Below are 20,861 nucleotides of genomic sequence, written 5' to 3' on the forward strand. Positions count from 1 at the left end.
GTGGGACTGCAAATTGGTATAACCACTCTGGAAAGCAGTATAGAAATTCCTCAGAAAACCTGAAATGGAACCACCACCACCATTTAACCCAGTTATCCCACTCTTTGGCATATACCCAAAGCACTTAAAATCAGCATACTATAGTGATGCAACTACATCAATGTTTATAGCAGCTTAGTTTACAATAGCAAAGTTATGGAACCAGACTAGGTGCACCTCAACAGAGGCATGAATCAACCTAACAAAAGAGGTGAAAGATTTATACAATGAAAACTACAGAACCCTAAAGAGAGAAGTAGAAGAAGATCTTAGAAGATGGAAAAATATACCCTGTTCATGGATAGGCAGAACTAACATCATCAAAATGGCGATATTACCAAAAGTTCTCTATAGGTTTAATGTAATGCCAATCAAAATCCCAAAGGCATTGCTTGTAGAAATAGATAAAGCAATCATGAAATTCATATGGAAAAATAAAAGACCCAGAATAGCAAAAGCAATTCTAAACAGGAAGGGCGAATCAGGTGGTATAGCGATACCAGATTTCAAACTATATTACAGAGCAATAGTAACAAAGATAGCATGGTACTGGTACCAAAACAGGTGGGTAGACCAATGGTACAGAATAGAGGACACAGAGACCAATCCACAAAGTTACAACTATCTTATATTTGATAAAGGGGCTAAAAGCATGCAATGGAGGAAGGATAGCATCTTCAACAAATGGTGTTGGGAAAACTGGAAATCCATATGCAACAAAATGAAACTGAACCCCCTCCTCTCACCATGCACAAAAGTTAACTCAAAATGGATCAAGGACCTTGATATCAAATCAGAGACTCTGCGTCTGATAGAAGAAAAAGTTGGCTACGATCTACATATAGTGGGGTCGGGCTCCAAATTCCTTAATAGGACACCCATAGCACAAGAGTTAATAGCAAGAATCAACAAATGGGACTTACTTAAACTAAAAAGTTTTTTCACAGCAAGAGAAACAATAAGAGAAGTAAATAGGGAGCCTACATCATGGGAACAAATATTTATTCCTCACACTTCAGATAGAGCCCTAATATCCAGAATATACAAAAAACTCAAAAAATTAGACAATAAGATAACAAATAACCCAATCAACAAATGGGCCAAGGACCTGAACAGAAACTTCTCAGAGGAGGACATACAATCAATCAACAAGTACATGAAAAAATGCTCACCATCTCTAGCAGTCAGAGAAATGCAAATCAAAACCACCCTAAGATACCATCTCACTCCAGTAAGATTGGCAGCCATTATGAAGTCAAACAACAACAAGTGCTGGCGAGGATGTGGGGAAAAGGGTTCTCTTGTACATTGCTGGTGGGACTGCAAATTGGTGCAGCCAATTTGGAAAGCAGTATGGAGATTCCTGGGAAAGTTGGGAATGGAACCACCATTTGATCCAGCTATTGCTCTTCTCGGACTATTCCCTGAAGACCTTAAAAGAGCGTATTACAGGGATACTGCCACATCCATGTTCATAGCAGCACAATTCACAATAGCTAGACTGTGGAACCAACCCAGATGCCCTTCAATGGATGAATGGATTAAAAAAATGTGGCATCTATACACCATGGAGTATTACGCAGCACTAAAAAATGACAAAATCATGGAATTTGCAGGGAAATGGATGGCACTAGAGCAGATTATGCTTAGTGAAGCTAGCCAATCCCTAAAAAAACAAATACCAAATGTCTTCTTTGATATAATGAGAGCAACTAAGAATAGAGCAGGGAGAAAGAGCAGGAAGAAAATATTAACATTAAACAGAGACATGAGGTGGGAGGGAAAGGGAGAGAAAAGGGGAATTGCATGGAAATGGAGGGAGACCCTCTTGTTATACTAAATTACATATAAGAGGTTGGGAGTGGAATGGGAAAATAAACAAGGTGAGAAATGAATTACAGTAGATGGGGTAGAGAGAGAAGATGGGAGGGGAGGGGAGGGGGTATAGTAGAGGATAGGAAAGGTAGCAGAATACAACAGTTACTAGTATGGCATTATGTAAAAATGTGGATGTGTAACCCATGTGATTCTGCAATCTGTACTTGGGGTAAAAAAGGGAGTTCATAACTCACTTGAAGCTAATGTATGCTAATGTATGAAATATGATATGTCAAGAGCTTTGTAGGGTTTTGAACAACCAATAAAAAAAAAAAAGAAAATGTGGTATTTGTATACAATGGAATAATACTCAGCCAAAAAGAATGAAATTATTGCATTTGCTGGAAAATGGGTGGGACTGGAGACTATTATGCAAAATGAAGTAAGCCAATTCCAAAAAAACAAAAACAAAAACAAAAGGCTGAATGTTCTGATATGCAGACACTAACTCACAATAAGTAGGGGGAGGAAAGAATAGAAGTTCACTGTCTTAGAGGGAAATGAAGGAAAAGGAGGGGATGTGGGAATAGAAAAGATAGTAGAATGAATTGGATACAACTTCACTATGTTCATATATGAATACATATCACATACAACCACAAGAATGGAAAGTTATGCTCCATGTATTTATGATATGTCAAAATACATTCTATTGTCATGTGTAGCTAAAAATTAAAAAAAATTAAGAAAAATGTTTCAAACCCACCTTTCCTGTACTTATTGTCCCACTTCTGTTCTATCCTTTATAGCCAATCTCCTCAGGAGAATCGACTTACTACCTTAAAGTCTCCTACTCCTATTCTCTCGAGTGCATTTATGCAGGTATTGGCCCCACCACTCACTGAAGCTGATCTTCTAGTGTTTAAAAAAAACCTGCAGGTTGTTGAACCTAGTGGTGACATTTTCATCATCTCACTTGTCTGATGGGAAAGAGTGGAAACAACTAATCTTTCTCTTTGAAACACCTTTTCTGTTTGGTCCTCAGTATTTTCTTTTCTCCTGGAACTTTTCTTACCACACTGGCCTCTCCTTTAGGTTTTGTTGCAAAGCATCCCTCATCTCCACAACCATTGCATAGTGCAATTTCCTGGGGCCTTCTTTTTTCTGTATCTACCCTAATTTCATGATTCAGTTTGTGTGTGCTTTTTTTTTTTTCATCTATAAAATAAGGGTCTAAAACTTATATCTGTATCCCACAGTTGTGCCCTGACCTATAGAAAATTTATGTGTTCAAGTACCTGCACAACATCTGTTATGGTTTACATCTGACATGTCCCCCCAAGGCACTCATGCTGTGGCCCTACTGGTTGGTAGTACCTTGAAGAGGTAGACCTAGTGGAAGGAGGTTAGGTCATCGAAGGCATACTTTTGAAGGTGATTTCGGGACCCAGCTCCTTCCTATTCCCCACCCACACCCATACTTTGTTTTCTGGCCATGATGAAGTGAGCAACTTGCTCCATTAAGCACTTTCTGCAATGATATCGTGCCTCACTATAGGACCGAATGCAACAGAGCTAACCAAATTCGGGCTGCAACCTCTAAAACTATTTGCCAAATAAACCTTTCCTCCTTTTCAGTTGGTTTTCTCAGGTATTTTGTCACAGTGAAAGAAATCTGATTGGGGGCTGGGGTTGTGACTCAGTGGTAGAATGCTCACCTTGAACGTGCGGGACCCTTGGATTGATCCTCTGCACCACATAAAAATAAATAAGTGAAATAAAGGTATTGTGTCCAACTATAACTAAAAAAAAGAATTTAAAAAAAAAAGGAAATCTGATTGGCACATCTATCATGACATTGAATCAACATCACAAATTTCATATATTCTAAATCAAATTCCTGTCGGACTTCCTTACCATTATAATGGCAACAACATTTTTCAGTTGCTCAGATCCTCAAATTTAGAGCCATCCTTGATTGCTCTCTTTTTCTTATATTCATCAGTGCATATTGTCACTTCCTCCTTACCACCACCATTGCTACTCCCTTGGTCTAAGCCATAATCACCTCTCATCTGTGTTACTAGTCACTGGTCTTACCTCCTTCATTCTTCCATTGCCCTCCTTAATTCTGATCTTGTCTCCTTAAACTCTATTCATAGCACAGCAGCCAGTGTGACTGCTTTAGGACATCAGTCATATCATGCCGCATCTCAATTCCAAATGCTCTATTGTTTTCTTGGACAGACATGAAGATTTACCATCCTATCCTCCATCAGTGAAGAAATTGCTACTCAAATGTAGAGAATAGCATAGAGTTTCCATCTGTCACTACTCCTTCAACATCTGCCTCAGGTGCATAAGTCTCCTCACCTGAGATGACAACCTGTAACCAATGACTATGCAAGGCAGGTATATGAGGACCTAGTCATTTTGGCCTGCAGTGGACAATTGTGCAAGCAATATTTTCTTGAAACCCCATTGTGTTGGTCAAGTTTTTTTCTGACCTGCATTACATTTGACTGCTCTACTTAAAATTGTAACATCTCACCCGACAGCCCTTTCTAGTCCCCCACAGCTTATTTTTATAGCACCTAACACACCTTGTAATCTACAGACTTAATTTTTTATCTCCCTTTCTAGAATACGTACTCCATGAAGTCATCTATTTTTTTGCTCATCAGTATATCCCCAGAGTCTAGAAAACTGCAAAGACATGGTAGTCACTCAATAAATATTTGTTAAGAGTCAAATAGTTCAATAATTTGCTTATTTAAAAAACATTTAGATATTTTCATTGACAATGTTTTCATCGAAGACAAAGAATTAGATAAATTATAAAGAGCTGAGCATTACCTAACACAAATATTTGGAGACTACCCAGGATATAGGTAAGTTTCATTACACTTAGTAGCTATTCAAAAAGTGCCTGTTAGTTGGTGATGTCAATGATGTACAGTGATACAAAGAGAATGTCCCCCCAACCCATGAACATGGCTATACAGAACCATAACAGTTAAACCAAACATTAATCAGTTATCAAGAAAACTTTTATACATTGTCAACAGGTAAATATGTATGAAATAACCCAGATAATAAACTTTACTGTTAGCTAACTAGAATCTTATAGATGCCAGTTAAATAGTATTCTAGAGGACAGAAAAGAAGTAACTCTGGGTCTTTAAGTCAAGATCTCTTTGTCTGGCACAAGAACAGCTGCACATTGGGACTCATGAGTCTCTTAAAGACTATTGTGGTCTCTGAGAAGTCAACTTGTATTAGTTCAGAAGACCAAGCTAGAAAGGTCTTCTAAAAATCAAGGATGGAGAGGAACAGGGAAACATAAATAAGATACAAAGAAAAGTCTTATCAGATGCTGCAGATATTTTATTCTTAATGTTGTCTCAGCAAAGTTCCATTAAGAAATTGCATCTATTTCACTAATTAGGACCTTGTTAACTAACACTATCAGACTTAGTGACTAAAATTCATATTTGCTCAGGATTCCCTGATAGATAATTTGCACAAGGCTCTGTATGGGACGCTTGTCTCTGCAGAGACCATTCTTGCTTGGAGACCTCCAGCTGAGGCACTATGGTGGTTAGGAAAGCTGCTGTTCTCACCATGGTTTCTACTTCTCAAGCTTGGTTACATGGCTGTAGTCTTCTAAGAAAGCAAGAGAAGTCAGTTTCTCTTGAGGCCCAGGCTTGGACTGCCCACATGTCATTTCTATCCCACTCCATTGGTTGAAGCAAGCCATGAAGCCATCTCTCATTAGTGGGAAATGGGGAAATAGACTCCATCTCTCAAAGTGAGGAGTCACAAAGAAATTATTTTTGTTTTAAACATACCATTGACTTTTACATAATTAAACAATATTTCAACCTTACAGATCTCAAGTGTGAAGAGAACTTTGCAGGTCTCTAACTGCTAAAGCTTCTGGTGCTTAATGCACTTTTCTGCATTTTTATTAAATATAATTTATATATCATAAAATTCGAAATTTCAAGGTAAGTAATTCAGTAATTTTTTATATATTCACAAAATTGGGTGACCATTCACACTGCAATCTACTTCCAGAACATTTTCATTATCCTAAATAGAAATCTTGTACCCATCAATAGTTACTTCATATTCTCTCCTTATCCTATCCCTAGCAAATTATGGATTTGCCTTTTCTGGACATTTTATATAAATTGAATGATATGATATGTGACTTTTCTGGCTTATTTCACTTAGCACTGTTTTCAAAGGTCATGTTTATTATGACATACATCAGTACTTTATTTCTATTTATGGTTGAGTAATAACACACTTTAAGAATGCATCACATTTTTAATCCTTTTAACTTTCAATGGTCATTTGGGCTGTTTCCACTTTGGGGTGATTATGAATAATGCTGTTATCAATATTTTTGCACAAGTTTTCACGTGACCATGTTTTCAATTTTCCTAGGTATGTACCTGGAAGTGCGATTGTTGGGTCTTGTACTCAGTATTTCTCATTATTTGAGCACTCAATTGAGCCATTATCAGTATATTTGTAAATATACTCTTATCGATACAGAGATGGGGAAAAAGTCAATTTTGGTACATGTTTCTGATCAGGCACAATACTGGGGGCCCTTATCCAAGAAAGCTTAAATTCATCACTGTGGTCTAAGGTAGTTAGGTCAGAACAATTATTCTCCAGATAAGACAGCCAGAGGACCATGATCTTTATTTATATGACTCTCAATGTTCTGTACACTTCACTACTATCATAAGTGTATTTCACAATAAACAAGGCATTTCCCCTCATTGCCCTTTGGTGGTATTAATTCATGAGGTCATCGACATCTCCTGTTGTTTGGAGGCACACACTTTGCTTACCAGCATCCTGGAGTGCCAGGTCTTTCCATTTCTCTCATTGTCAAGTGAGTGTTTTATGTACAATCCGTAGAGAAGTAGCTGCCTTGCTGACATCACCTGTTAACCTTTTAGAAATGCCAAATCTCAGGCCCCACACCAGATCTACTGAAAAACAAACCAGCATTTTCGCAAGATCCTCACAGATTTGTATATGCATTGAAGGTTGAAAGGCAATGCCACACAGCAAACTTAACTCATCAAAAGCCAGTAAAGCTTAAAGCACTAAGCTCAGTCTTTTAATCATAGCTTTCTTTTAAGAATACAGGTCATCAAATAATGTTACCAATAATAAATAGAAAATAATTATTGAATGTTAACAACACTTGAGGCACTATGCCAAGTATTTTCCAAGAATTCCTTCTTTCCATCCTATCACAATCAAATGTTTTTGCCTCATTTTTAGATAATAAAAACAAGGCTCAAAGAGGTCAAGCTACTTACTGAAAGTCAAAAAATAAGCACTTTTAAGAATAAGACACAGAAATCAAAGTTTAGTTTATCTAACTCTAGAGCTTAAGTTCCTTATCTCTAGCCTGTCTTGCCAGTAATTTCTGCAAAAAGCATTCCCATAATCTAACCCATTTTTCAAGTAGAAAAGACAAGGGGTGGGGCTACAGCTAAGCATTAGAGCACTTGCCTAGCATGTACAAGGTCCAGGGTCTGATTCATAACACAAACAACAACAACAACAATAAAAAAACACCCACTCTGCTTAATTTCTCAACTTCCTTAACAGATTACATGCGTTTCTACCTATTCATGAGAACATAAGCTCTGTTGAGTGTGGGAATTTTTTTAATCACTGCTCTATCTCCAGTATCTAGAATATAGCATAATAAGCTTCTTGAATGGAAAATTAACATATGTCAAAATCTGAGTAAAATTTCGTTTTTACTAATTTCCATTTCAATTTCTCAGCCTTGGACTTAACTTTAGTGTGAATGCTAATGGCTGGTTTGTCCTGGAACTGGCTCATTTACTTTCAACAAAAACAAAAGTAATACATCATTATACCTCAGCAGAAATTCCCCCAAATGCCATCTTATCCTAGTATTTTGACAGAGTGTAGCCTTGAAGGAGCTGTATTTGTGGCTAAAAATGCATCTTGTCAGTTGTTATTTTATTAAGAAATATCAATGAGGAAATATCCGTGTAGGCCTGGCACATCAGTGCATTTTGCAAGAATTGAAAATGTGTAGGATAATGGTGGCATGCTATGCATTGAAAGAAGTTAAGATGTATTACCCAAGGGACTAACAGTGCAGGAAATTCTTGAGACCAAGCATTCTACCTCATCCATCTTACACATGATCATTTTACAGTGGGACCACTTGTTATTCACCTTCATTCCATTAGGCAACCAAATTACATGCCAAGCTTGCTTTATAAATAGAACCCTGAATAGGTGGCCATAGCCAAAGGAAAACAAGAGAGTAAATTCATTTATTATCATCTCATCCTTTAGGCAAGAAATTGTCTTTTCCAGTTATATATATATATAGGAACTGTCAGGATTAGACAATGCAAGGAAAGGGCACAATTATTCAAATATACTTGGAAAACATAGAAGACTTTTGGTATTGCTTTATTATACAAAAAGGATATAAATCTATATTAGACTTGCTGAAAATTACTTTGTGGTCATTGAGGCAATATACACATGGATTTATTGACAAGGCTATTTTGCATCTACTGCTAATATCCAACTTGATCTGCACACAAGTCTTATATGCATTCATATCTTATTTGGTCATGGGTAGTGAATGGCTAAGTAGTTGGTGAGATGAAGGAGAGAATATAATTTTGTTTGACACCTGACAAGAAGGGCATACTTGGACAGCCAAAGGGCAGATGTTCTAATTATCTCATGAAATTTTGCAAACTTGCCTCTAATACTTCAAAAGCAAGATATTCTTAAATTTCAGTAGGGAAACTCACCTATCAGATCAGCGACATAACTTGCAGGGCCCAGGGCAAAGTGAAAATGGGGCTTTCTGTTGAAGGAGGAGAGGGTGAAAATGCCACCAAAGGTACTAAAATATGAAGTTTTTTTTTTTTCTTTTACAATCACTCTCCCAACTTGTCATTGTGGTTTTATATTTGCTATTTAATTTCATTCTATGAACCACTTAGAAATTTTAAATTAGCATAAATTTTACCATGCATCTTTAAATGATGAAATGACAGTTTTAAGTGTGATTAATTAGATCCTCTCAGGAATTACTGAAGATTATGTATTTTGTTATCTATTCCCAGGGTGTCAGGAGCTGGGCTAGGACAGACCAACATAAGCCCTGTTCAGGCTGGTTGGGAGGGAAAGAGCATCCTCCCAGGCCAACTGGGTTATGTGTGGGGCAAGTGCAAGACTGGCACAGCTTCTGGGTCCCCACCCACCTCCCAGGGCTCACCTGGGCCACAGAAGTGACTGCAGCTGGGTCTCACTTCTTGCCAGTCACCAGACTGATATACCTTACCCTGAACAAGGTGGGGAAGTTAAGCTAGGTGAATCTTCTTTCAAAGGACTGCCACTGCAAACCACCAGACACAGGAATTGACATCTCGACCAGGGGAGCTGAAGATGGGTAGGTGAGAGGCTGCCACAGTGCTGCTAACCCAGGTTGACACCACCATCATGTTCCAACCCCAGATACTAGGGAGGTAGGGGAAGTAGGCAATCACCTCTCTAAGGTGGCTCTTGGACAAAGAACCTGATCAGGCAAACACTTCCCTGTTCATGCCCCTAAATGGGATCCAAGACAAAGACTAAGACTGACTCACGGACACAGGGAACACCAATAGAGATTAGTGAAGAGCACCTGGACAGAGGAAGAGGCAGAGAGGAAGGAAGTTTCAGAAACCGTAAAGTGGGATAAACTGTGCTCCTTCCCAAGGACTCCTGGCTCCAGGGCACCCTTTTCTCTGGAAAAGCTTTCCCCCTGCCTCTTTTAAACAAACTCTCCTGCTGCTTACCTTGTTCACAGGAATCATTTCTTGACTCCATGGAACACAGACCCGGTACCAATTTCTACTAGGACACAACCTCGATCCTTGTCATACCTAGGCCCACTCTCAGGGAGGAAGGGGAGGCCAAAGAAGGTCTAGAGTGCCAGGTGGCAGGGAAGTGAGCAGCCTAGAACCATTCCTAGGGTGGGGCCTTGTGTCCTGGACTTGCCCTCTCCACCCCCCCTCACCTAACTCATTCTTTCCACTAATGCAGCCCTTTCTCCCATTTCTTTAATAGTGAGAGAACCCTTCAACTTTTGGCTGGAAGCAGTGACACCTGGGATAAAGCAGGCGTTTTGCGGTCAGCCTTGCCACAGAGGGTTCAGTGTGGCTAAGCCACAAAGCATCAATGCAACCAACACATGGCAATGGTGCCTATGCTTCACCGCTTCCTTCTTGTTCTCTCTCTCCTACTGTCTACAACGAGCATGTGATTTCTGGAGGCCCGGAAGTCATCTTGAACCTGGAGAACAAATAGACCTTAGGGATAACGGAACAGGAATTTTAAAGTAATTGAGTTCCTAAGAATGCTGTGGCACAAAGCTGCCTCACCAGCTGTGGATTGCCACCTGCAGACTTCACACACACAGGCACACACACTTACAGAGACACACACAGACACACACACACTTAACATGGTTACCCTCCTCCCCACCCCTCCTTAGGGCTCTCTAACAGCTGAACCACAATCCTAAGCGCAGTGTTCAAAGTGTAGTCTGTTTTTTGTGCCACTGCCCTCACCACTGACCCTTGTTCAGGGAAAACTTTTCCAAACCCAAGACCTCTTTCCATGTCTAACCCTTCCTTAACCACATTTTTCCTTAAACTACTTGAAAAACATATGATTGCACTGTACCATAGGCTTTATTTTACTGTCTTTAACTTAAATCAATTATCATTGATTTCATTAATGTAGGAGACCATCCCTTTTCTGCAAAGAGGTAACAACTGCTGGTCCCCTAAGAGTAACTGCATATGGCAGTCTTGTTCAGTTGCTGCCAGAATAAATTTAATCCTTAGTTATAGAACACTTCTTTCTTGAGTCCTAGTAGAAAGGTTTTAAGGAAGGTTTTCCAAGACAGTTCTAAATAAACAAGAAACCTTACCTGTATCATGCATTTCTATCTAAATTGGACAATCTTTCAAAATTTCCTTCGTTTAGATCATTTAAATGAGTTTTTAGGAAACAAAGTGATTCTCTGGATGTTAGTAGAAAACAATATACCACATTGACTTGTATTCAAGAATACAAGTGATTAAAAAAGTTAAATTACTGACAAATGAAAGCAAAGAAGTTTCCAAACAATGTTTACATTATGATCAATCTGTCAAGAATGGTTATAAATGTTTTAAGTTCCCACAGACATGAATTGCTAGCAAGAGGAAGAGATCAAAAAGTAACGAAAGGGCTACTAGATAGAATTATTTTTCCTTATTTAGAATTATTTTTCCCTATATATTGGGGATTTGGGGAACTATTTAATAAGAATCAGCAGAATTTTATTACTCATGCACCAGAACTATAGTCAGTGTTTATTTCTTATATCTTACTGTGTCAAGACGTCTTTAAACTTATGACCAGGAAATCACATATTTCTGTATTTAGGTTTTACTTCTTTGTCTGTACGTTGTGCTTATGATGGATCACCAGGCAGAAGATAAAACTGAATATTTATGTGGAGCACACTAAAGGACCCTGCTGTGAGCTATTAGCTCAGCAGATGACGTGTGCTCCCAGTTGGAAGCTGAAGGGATGGGGAAGAGCAGCCTTGCAGCCCTTTATAAAAGGCACATAAAAAGCACCTGTTTGCCTGCTTCATTAAACTTCCCCTAATGAATGCCTCCAGGGAGCAGAACTGGGGAACTTCTTTTCCTTTCCTGCTATAAATAGAGAAAGGTATTTAAAAGTTCTCATTTAAATGTGAGTACTGTTATCTATAACAATTTGCAAGAATGTAACACCCCCCAGGAATTTAAATGAGCCAGTACTGACACTATTCAGGATAATAGCCTACAGTCCAAAGATGGTTCCTTGCACTGTTTTTCTCAGTTTTGTTTTTCTATAGGATCAAAGTTACAGACTTTATAGGCTTAGGCTTTCTCTGCCTAACCTCTGCCTCACCAAGGGAGGGGGTATTCAGATGAACCCTTATCTTTTCTGAGAAATTTTCTTAAGCATCCTACATCTTAATACACATAACCAAACTCTATTGAGGATACAAAATGAATTTTTTAATTAAAGCACTTATCAACGTATAATATCTCAGTTTGCTTTTTGCCTTTCTTAGGCAAGGACAATGTCTTATTTTCTACTGACTCTCCAGCCCTTCTGAATGCACCTCCCAGAGCATGCCCTCAACAATTAAGTGTAGGTGGGTGCAATAAACACAAAAATCATTGTCTTCTTCAGCTTCTGTGGCATTGTTTTTACCCTCTATGGCTACTCCATCTGTCTCCTTTACCTCTGCTCATTTCTTATGATATTCTTAAATATGGGCATTACCAGGTGTCCATCTCTACCTCTCTATTCTTCACTTATTTTTGGGATAGTTCATCCACAGACTTGTTTTAAAACAATGATGGTTTCAAAATTGCAGATTACAAGTCAGTCAATGGGATGTGGAAAGAAAATATCAGAACTTCTGTTTACAGTATGTTAAAATCCCTCCCTTTAAAAAGTTTTATTTCTAATATACATTATATACAATATCTATCTATCTATCTACCTATCAATATACACACACTTGTGGCAGGCTCAAAATGTTGTTAATTATGTATATAAATACATAACTGCATCCACAAGCAGTGATATAAAAATACTAATCATTCTTGTCAAATTTGTGTTTTCTGAAAAAGGTTCTTTGCTTCACCAGACTCCCAGACCTCCTTCTGGATCTGTCCATTTCGTATGAATCCCAGTTTTAGCAAGAACCTGCTAATTGGTTGAGTCTGAGTCTGCCATCCTCCCTATCTGATCATCCTTGAAATCTAACCAGGTTCTTCAGCCGCCTCCTCCAACCCCCAAATGATGTGTGATCTCCCTTGCCTATCTTCAGCAGGAATCCTGGTAGGTCATTTTAAACCAAAGCTCTTGATACCAAGGATCATCTGAAATCATGTTTACTGAACCATGACAGATACTATCAACAGAAAAGAACCTGGTCCTGGGACAAGTTCTGCAAGACCAGTGCAAGGCTAGAGGGCAGCTGGAAATGTGTCTGTGGGCCCCAAGAGCCAAGAGCATCTTTACCATGAAGATTTGTGGAAGGAAAGTGTAAATTAACATTGAACCTACACTGGCTACAGATACAAGGAGTGAAACAATGCATAGCAGGGTATGTTTCAAGACAGGACAATAGTACATAAGGAAAAGACCTACTGCTGCTTCTGGACTGGTCAGGGTTAATAGTCCTGAAAGTTGATTCATGAACAGGAGGTTGTGTTGCCTAGTGCTAAGCTTTCTGGGGTTTGAGTCCAGGTTTTGACATGAATTCAGGAAAGTGGAACCATCTTTTGTTGTTTTTGCCCAAAGCAGCTAATTGATTAACTTCCCTATTCTCTCTTCCCCTCCATCCTCCAGCCCTTATTATTAAATTTAGAGCATTTTAGAATTTTTCTTTTATTAATTTAGTCTGAATACCTTTGATATTTCCTTTTAATATGTTTTCATCCTCTAGTCCCAACCCTGCTGCTTGGCTATAAATTTATTCTTGTCCATGCTGTATTTGGAATTTAGCCCAGTTCTATACTGAGATCTCTTTCTCTATTGCAACAATCCTGAATAAAGTCTGCTTTTCTCTCTCTAACTGCACCCTCTCTGGCTTTTTCTTGACAAGGCTGATGTGTGAAGGGCACCAGGGTTCACCAGCCTTCCAAGACAGACACTTACCAAAGGGTGGAGCCTAAAAGCAGACCTCAGAATTCCCCTTCCTTTCCACTCTGATGGCTACATCCTCCCTTGCCTGGTGGTTGGGATAACCTTCAGCAGGGCTTCCCACTGCCAGAGTGTCCTTTGGAAAACCCAACTGTGATCTCTTTAGAAACCTTTTGGTGAGTCTCCAAAGCTTCCACAACCAGGTTCAGTTTTCCTCTGTCCTACAGCACCAGCAGCCTATGATCTCCCTCTCAGTCATTCAGAGAGAACTACTCGTGGTTTACTCAATACCACAGACAATGCACACCACTGAGCATACACATACACACACACACACACACACACACACACACTAGTTCTTCTCACTGCATCGCCCTTTTCCCTATGTTGTCTTCTAACTCCTTTGAAAAGCAGCTCAATAGTCACCTCCAGTAAGAACTTCATGCAGGTGTCGTTAGCTTTCAACTAAATGCACATAACACTAGGTATAAAATATCACTGAAGTTTCCTTCTGGTTAATTTATAAGCTTGCATTCATTTCTACATTAAATGTCGTATAACTTATTTAAGATAACATATACATTTGCATGCATTTATAATTTATATACATTTATAATTATATTACTTTCACAATTTCAGAATCATATGTAATATCTTGGGACTAAAAACATTTACCCAACTATTTTAAAATGTTTTATTTACTTGTCTGTCTTTCCACCAAGGTATAAATACACTGAGAGTAAAAGTCACTTATTTCATAATGTAGAATTCTATGCCATTACATGCTCAGTGAATAAAATCTGGTTTAATGATAAAAGGGCAGACTAAAGTGGGAAGGATTGTCATTCTCAACAACAAAAATGAAACAAATATTTATTTAATTCAGTTTAAAAACTAATGTAGTATTCTGGTTTCTGGTGCTATGTGTGAAGGGCTTTGAAGTTGCCACTTTGTCTTAACAAGTAAAAGACTGAACAAACTGAAAATCAACAATGCTTCTTAGATTATTAAGAAAAATGAGACCATAGGAAAAAACACTGCTCTCACAATCAGAGAGTCAGAACACATCGAGAAAGAAACCTCTTGGGAACCAGTGCTGGAATAAGAAAACCTGAATTGTAATTGGAGAATTGCTGGAGACTCATTGTAGGTGAGCCACAAATTTAAAATACTCCCTGGAAACCAGTCAGGGTCCCCATGTTTTTGTGACTTCTTTCTTAAAGAAATCAACTAGATTCCCCTACTTAATACAATAGTCACCTAGATCCACAGAGGATAAGGGGATGTGTTCCAAGATCACTGGTGGGTGAGTAAACCTCATATGGCACTGAATTTTATATATATATTTCACCATATACACTACCTATTATTAAGTTGGATCTATAAGTTAGGCACAGTAAGTGATTAACTATAACAAGATAGAATAGTTGTAATAACATAATGCAATTTAAGTTATGTAAATGTGGTACTTCTCTCTCCAAATATGATGATGTAAGATGATACTTAACAAAGCACTTTACAGTTTCTTTATGATTAGACCTATTTCCCAGAATCAATACTCTTTTTCTGTGTAAATATTAAGCAATATAAGGATTACTTGAACACAAGCATTGTGACACCATGATAGTTGATCTGATAGCTTAGATAGATAGGTAACTAATGGATAGGCAGTATATACGCTGTGAGTGTACTGGTCAATGAGATGACTGATGACCCAGGTGGGAAAGAGCAGGACAACATGAGGTTTCATCATGCATGCAGAATGGTGCACAAATTGAAATTTATAAATTGCTTACTTCTGGAATTTTCCACTTCATATTTTGGGACCAGTTTATCATGGGTAACTAAAGCTGTGGAAAGTGAAAATGCAGATAAGTGGGGGAATGCTACATGGGAAAACAATACTTTCATGCTTTTAGAAGGGGTTGGAGAGGGAAACCGTCTTTAAAACATGCCAGAGCACTCTATTTTTAACTAGTTTCTCATGAGGACAGATCTGGTTAACCAAAGTCTAACCTACTGGAGTTTGATTAGAACACAATTAATTCAAGGAATAGGGAATACTCCAATCCTATCTAGTCATCTGGCCCCACTTAAGCAGGATGTGGGGGTGGGGCGCTTGGGGAGCCCTTGTAAAGTTCACACACCAGAGTTGTGTGCTCATTAAAATACTGAGACTTTACCAAAAGACTGCAGAATGCTTCACCTGCCCTTATAACTGACCAGACCTTTACTAATGACTTACTTGTAGCACAGTTCCCTTTTCTAATATATCATGTCTGGCTACCAAGAAAAAAAAAAAAACATTACAGAGTATACTAAAAGCAAAAATCACAGGACAAGCACCAGAACAAAACATGTCAGAGATGTTGGAAATATTAGAGAATTTAAAACAATTATGATTAATATGATAAGTGTTCTGGTAAAGAAAACAGATGGACAAGGTATGCAAAGAGATAAAAATAGAAAAAATAAACACACACACACACACACACACACACACAAATGCTAGAGATAAAAAAAAACAACAAAATACTGCAACAGAAATGAAGATTGCCTCAATGGGCTCATTACTAGACTAGACACAGCGAAGGAAAGAATCTGAGTTTGACTATATATCAACTGAAATCTCCAAAACTGAAAACCAAAGAGAAAAGAAGACTAGAAAAATAAAGCAAAAATGTAATATTCAAGAACTATAGTCCAACTACCAAAGGAGCAACATACACATAAGATAATAGCATAAAGAGAAATGAACATTATTAATTCAATAATGACGGATTGTTTTGTAAGCAAATGGCAGGTACCAAAACACAGAACCAGGAAACTCGAAATATGAAGCCACAGAAATGCAAACAAAACAAAACACTATACCTATGCAGGGGTGGGGTGGATCTTACCTATAGAGGAATAAAGATCAAATATAAGAGTTAACTTCTGACATCTCAGGAATCATGTGACCAAGAAGAGAGTGAACACAATAAAATATTTAAATTGAAAAAAAAAAAAAAGAAAGAAAAGAAAAAGAAAAAAAAAAAAAACCACTGGAATTCTGTACCCTGAGAAACTACCTCTAAAAACCAAACAAAAAAACAAAACAACAACAACAAAAAAAAAACTTTTTCAGACAAACAAAAACTGGGGATATTTGGGATATTTGTCACTTTAAACCTGTCATGCAAGAAATATTAAATGAAGTCCCTTTTGAAAGAAAATAATAACAGGCCAGAAATTCAGATCTAACAAAAGAAAGGTAGAACACCAAAGAAAGAGCAGGTGAAGGTAAAATAAAACTTTTGTTTTAAATATTTCTAATTTTTCTGACAGTAATTTTTGAAAAGTATAGCAACAGTGTTTTATGTTTATATATATCATATATTATATATATTATATTATATATTATATATAATGTACATTTTATTGAAATGAATGATAGCAATGATACTAGGGATGGGAGGGAGAAATTAGGACTATTTTTTTATAAGATACTCAAACTACCCATGAACAATATAGCAATATAGAGTATTTAAAAGTAGACTTGACTTAGTTATATATAGAAATTCTAGGGCAACCATTAACAAAAGTATAAAAACAAGTATAACTGATTTGCTTAAAAAAAGGAGAGAAACTAGGATTGGATAAAATGATTGATTAAAAGGACAGAAGTGAAGAAAAGAAGATACAAATTGAAACAAAAAAGCGAGACAGAACAGGCCCAGTGGCCCGCGGAGGGGCAAAGCCGCTGCCTGCACCTGCAAGGTAGGCGGACCTGCGACCACCAACAGAACAGGCCCAGTGGCCTGCAGAGGGACAGAGCCGCTGCCCGCGCCTGCAAGGTAGGCAGACCTGCAACCCACAGACAGTACAGGCCCAGCGCCTGCCGGCGTGGTAGGCACATTGCCCCAATTGGAGGAGGGGCAGAGCCGCCGCCCGCGCCTGCGAGGGAGACTTGGCAACTATATAAGAGCAATATAAATATTTAGGGGGAAAATTCAATAACACAACAGTTGCACCAAGCAGAAAGATATGCAAGCAGTATGAAAAGACAAGGAAAGAAAGGACCACAAGCAATGCAGGTCAACTCAACGTTAGAAGAGGTAATTATCTGCAGCAGATGGAATGTCAGATAAAGAATTCAGGATATACATGCTTCAGATGATCTGGAGTCTCAAGGAAGACATTAGACAGCAAAATCAGACAATGAAAGATCACTTTCACACTGGATTACATAAACAAATCCAAGAAGCAAAAGATCAACTATACAGGGAGATAGAGGTTATAAAAAACAAACAGAAATCCTAGAAATACAGGAAGCAATAAACCAACTTAAAAACTCAATTGAGAATACTACCAGCAGAGTAGAACACTTAGAAGATAGAACATCAGACAATGAAGACAAAGTATTTCAACTTGAAAAGATCCTAGACAGCTCAGCAAGAATGTTAAGAAACCATGAGGAGAACATCTAAGAAATATGGGATAACATAAAGAGACCAAACTTAAGAGTCATTGGGATACAGGAAGGTATAGCGGTCCAAACCACAGGAATGAGCAATCTGTTCAATGAAATAATATGAGAAAATTTCCCAGACTTGAAGAATGAGACAGAATCCCAAATCCTAGAAGCCTACAGGATGCTGAATGTGCAAAATCATAAGAGATCCACTCCTAGACACATTATAATGAAGATGCCCAACATACAGAATAAGGAGAGATTTTTAAAAGCTACAAGAGAAAGGAAGCAGATTACATTTAGGGGTAAACCAATCAGGATAATAGCTGATCTTTCAACACAGACTCTGAAAGCTAGAAGATTCTGGAACAACATATTTCAAATGCTGAAAGAAAATGGGTTCCAACCAAGAATCGTGTATCCCGCGAAATTAAGCTTCAGGATGGAAGATGAAATTAAAACCTTCCATGATAAATAAAAGTTAAAAGAATTTGCAGCTAGAAAACCATCTCTTCAAAACATCCTTGGCAAAATATTACAGGAAGAGGAAATGGAAAATAGCAATCAACCAACAGTGGGAGGTAGTACAGTAAAGGGGGAAAAAAATCAAAGAGGAAAAACAAACCATGTTAAGTAACATAAATAAACAAATATCGCTGGAAGAACAATCCATATCTCAATAATAACCCTAAATGTTAATGGCTTAAACTCACCAATTAAGAGACACAGGCTAGTAGAATGGATCACAAAAAAAGACCCAACAAAATGCTGCCTACAGGAGATGCATTTGATAGGAAAAGACATACATAGACTGAAGGTGAAAGGTTGGGAAAAATCATATCACTCATATGGACTTCAGAAACAAGCAGGAGTGTCCATACTCATATCAAATAAAATAGATTTCAAGCCAAAGTTAATCAAAAGGGATAAAGAGGGACACTACATACTGCTCAATGGAACCATACACCAACAAGACATAACAATCATATATATATATGCCCCAAACAATGGTGCAGCTATGTTCATCAAACAAACTCTTCTCAAGTTCAAGAGTCTAATAGACCACCATACAATAATTATGGGAGACTTCAACACACCTCTCTCACCACTGGACAGATCTTCCAACAAAAGTTGAATAAAGAAACTATAAAACTCACTAACACAATTAATAACCTAGACTTAATTGACATATATAGAATATACCACCCATATCAAGCAATTACACTTTTTTCTCAGCAGCACATGGATCCTTCTCAAAAATAGATCATATATTATGTCACAGGGCAACTCTTAGACAGTATAAAGAAGTAGAGATAATACCATGCATCTTATCTGACCATAATGGAATGAAACTGGAATTCAACAATAAAAGAAGGAAGGAAAAATCATGCATCACTTGGAGAATGAACAATAGGTTACTGAATGATCAATGGGTTTTAGAAGACATCAAGGAGGAAATTAAAAAATTCTTAGAGATAAATGAAAACACAGACACAACATATGGGAATCTATGGGACACATTGAAAGCAGTTCTAAGAGGAAAATTCATTGCTTGGAGTTCATTCCATAAATAAAGAAAAAACCAACAATAAATGCCCTCATACTTCATCTCAAAATCCTAGAAAAATAAGAGCAAAACAACAGCAAAAGAAGTAGAAGGCAAGAAATAATTAAAATCAGAGCTGAAATTAATGAAATCGAAACAAAAGAAACAATTGAAAAAATTGACAAAACTAAAAGTTGGTTCTTTGAAAAAATAAATAAGATCGACAGACCCTTAGCCATGCTAACGAAGAGAAGAAGAGAGAGAACTCAAATTACTAGCATATGGGATGAAAAAGGCTATATCACAACAGACACTTCAGAAATACAGATGATAATCAGAAATTATTTTGAATCCTTATACTCCAATAAAATAGAAGATAATGAAGGCATCCATAAATTTCTTAAGTCATATGATCTGCCCAGATTGAGTCAGGAGAATATAGACAACCTAAACAGACCAATATCAATTGAGGAAATAGAAGAAACCATCAAAAGACTACCAACTAAGAAAAGCCCAGGACCGGATGGGTATACAGCAGAGTTTTACAAAACCTTTAAAGAGGAACTAATACCAATACTTTTCAAGCTATTTCAGGAAATAGAAAAAGAAGGAGAACTTCCAAATTCATTCTACAAGGCCAACATCACCCTGATTCCTAAACCAGACAAAGACACTTCAAAGAAAGAAAACTACAGACCAATATCTCTAATGAACCTAGATGCAAAAATCCTCAATAAAATTCTGGCGAATCGGATACAAAAACATATAAAAAAAATTGTGCACCATGATCAAGTAGGATTCATCCCTGGGATGCAAGGCTGGTTCAATATACTGAAATCAATAAATGTTATTCACCACATCAATAACTTAAAGATAAGAACCATATGATCATCTCGATAGATGCAGAAAAAGCATTCGACAAAGTACAGTATCCCTTTATGTTCAAAACTCTAGAAAAATGAGGGATAACAGGAACATACCTCAATATTGTAAAAGCAATCTATCCTAAGCCTCAGGCTAGCATCATTCTGAATGAAGAAAAATTGAAGGCATTTCCTCTAAAATCTGGAACAAGACAGGGATGCCCTCTCTCACCACTTCTGTTCAACATAGTTTTTGAAACACTGGCCAGAGCAATTAGAGAGATGAAAGAAATTAAAGGCATAAAATTAGAAAAAGAAGAACTCAAATTATCACTATTTGCAGATGACATGATCC

Source organism: Callospermophilus lateralis, chromosome 9 (assembly GCF_048772815.1).
Source record: "Callospermophilus lateralis isolate mCalLat2 chromosome 9, mCalLat2.hap1, whole genome shotgun sequence".
Lineage (NCBI taxonomy): Eukaryota > Metazoa > Chordata > Mammalia > Rodentia > Sciuridae > Callospermophilus > Callospermophilus lateralis.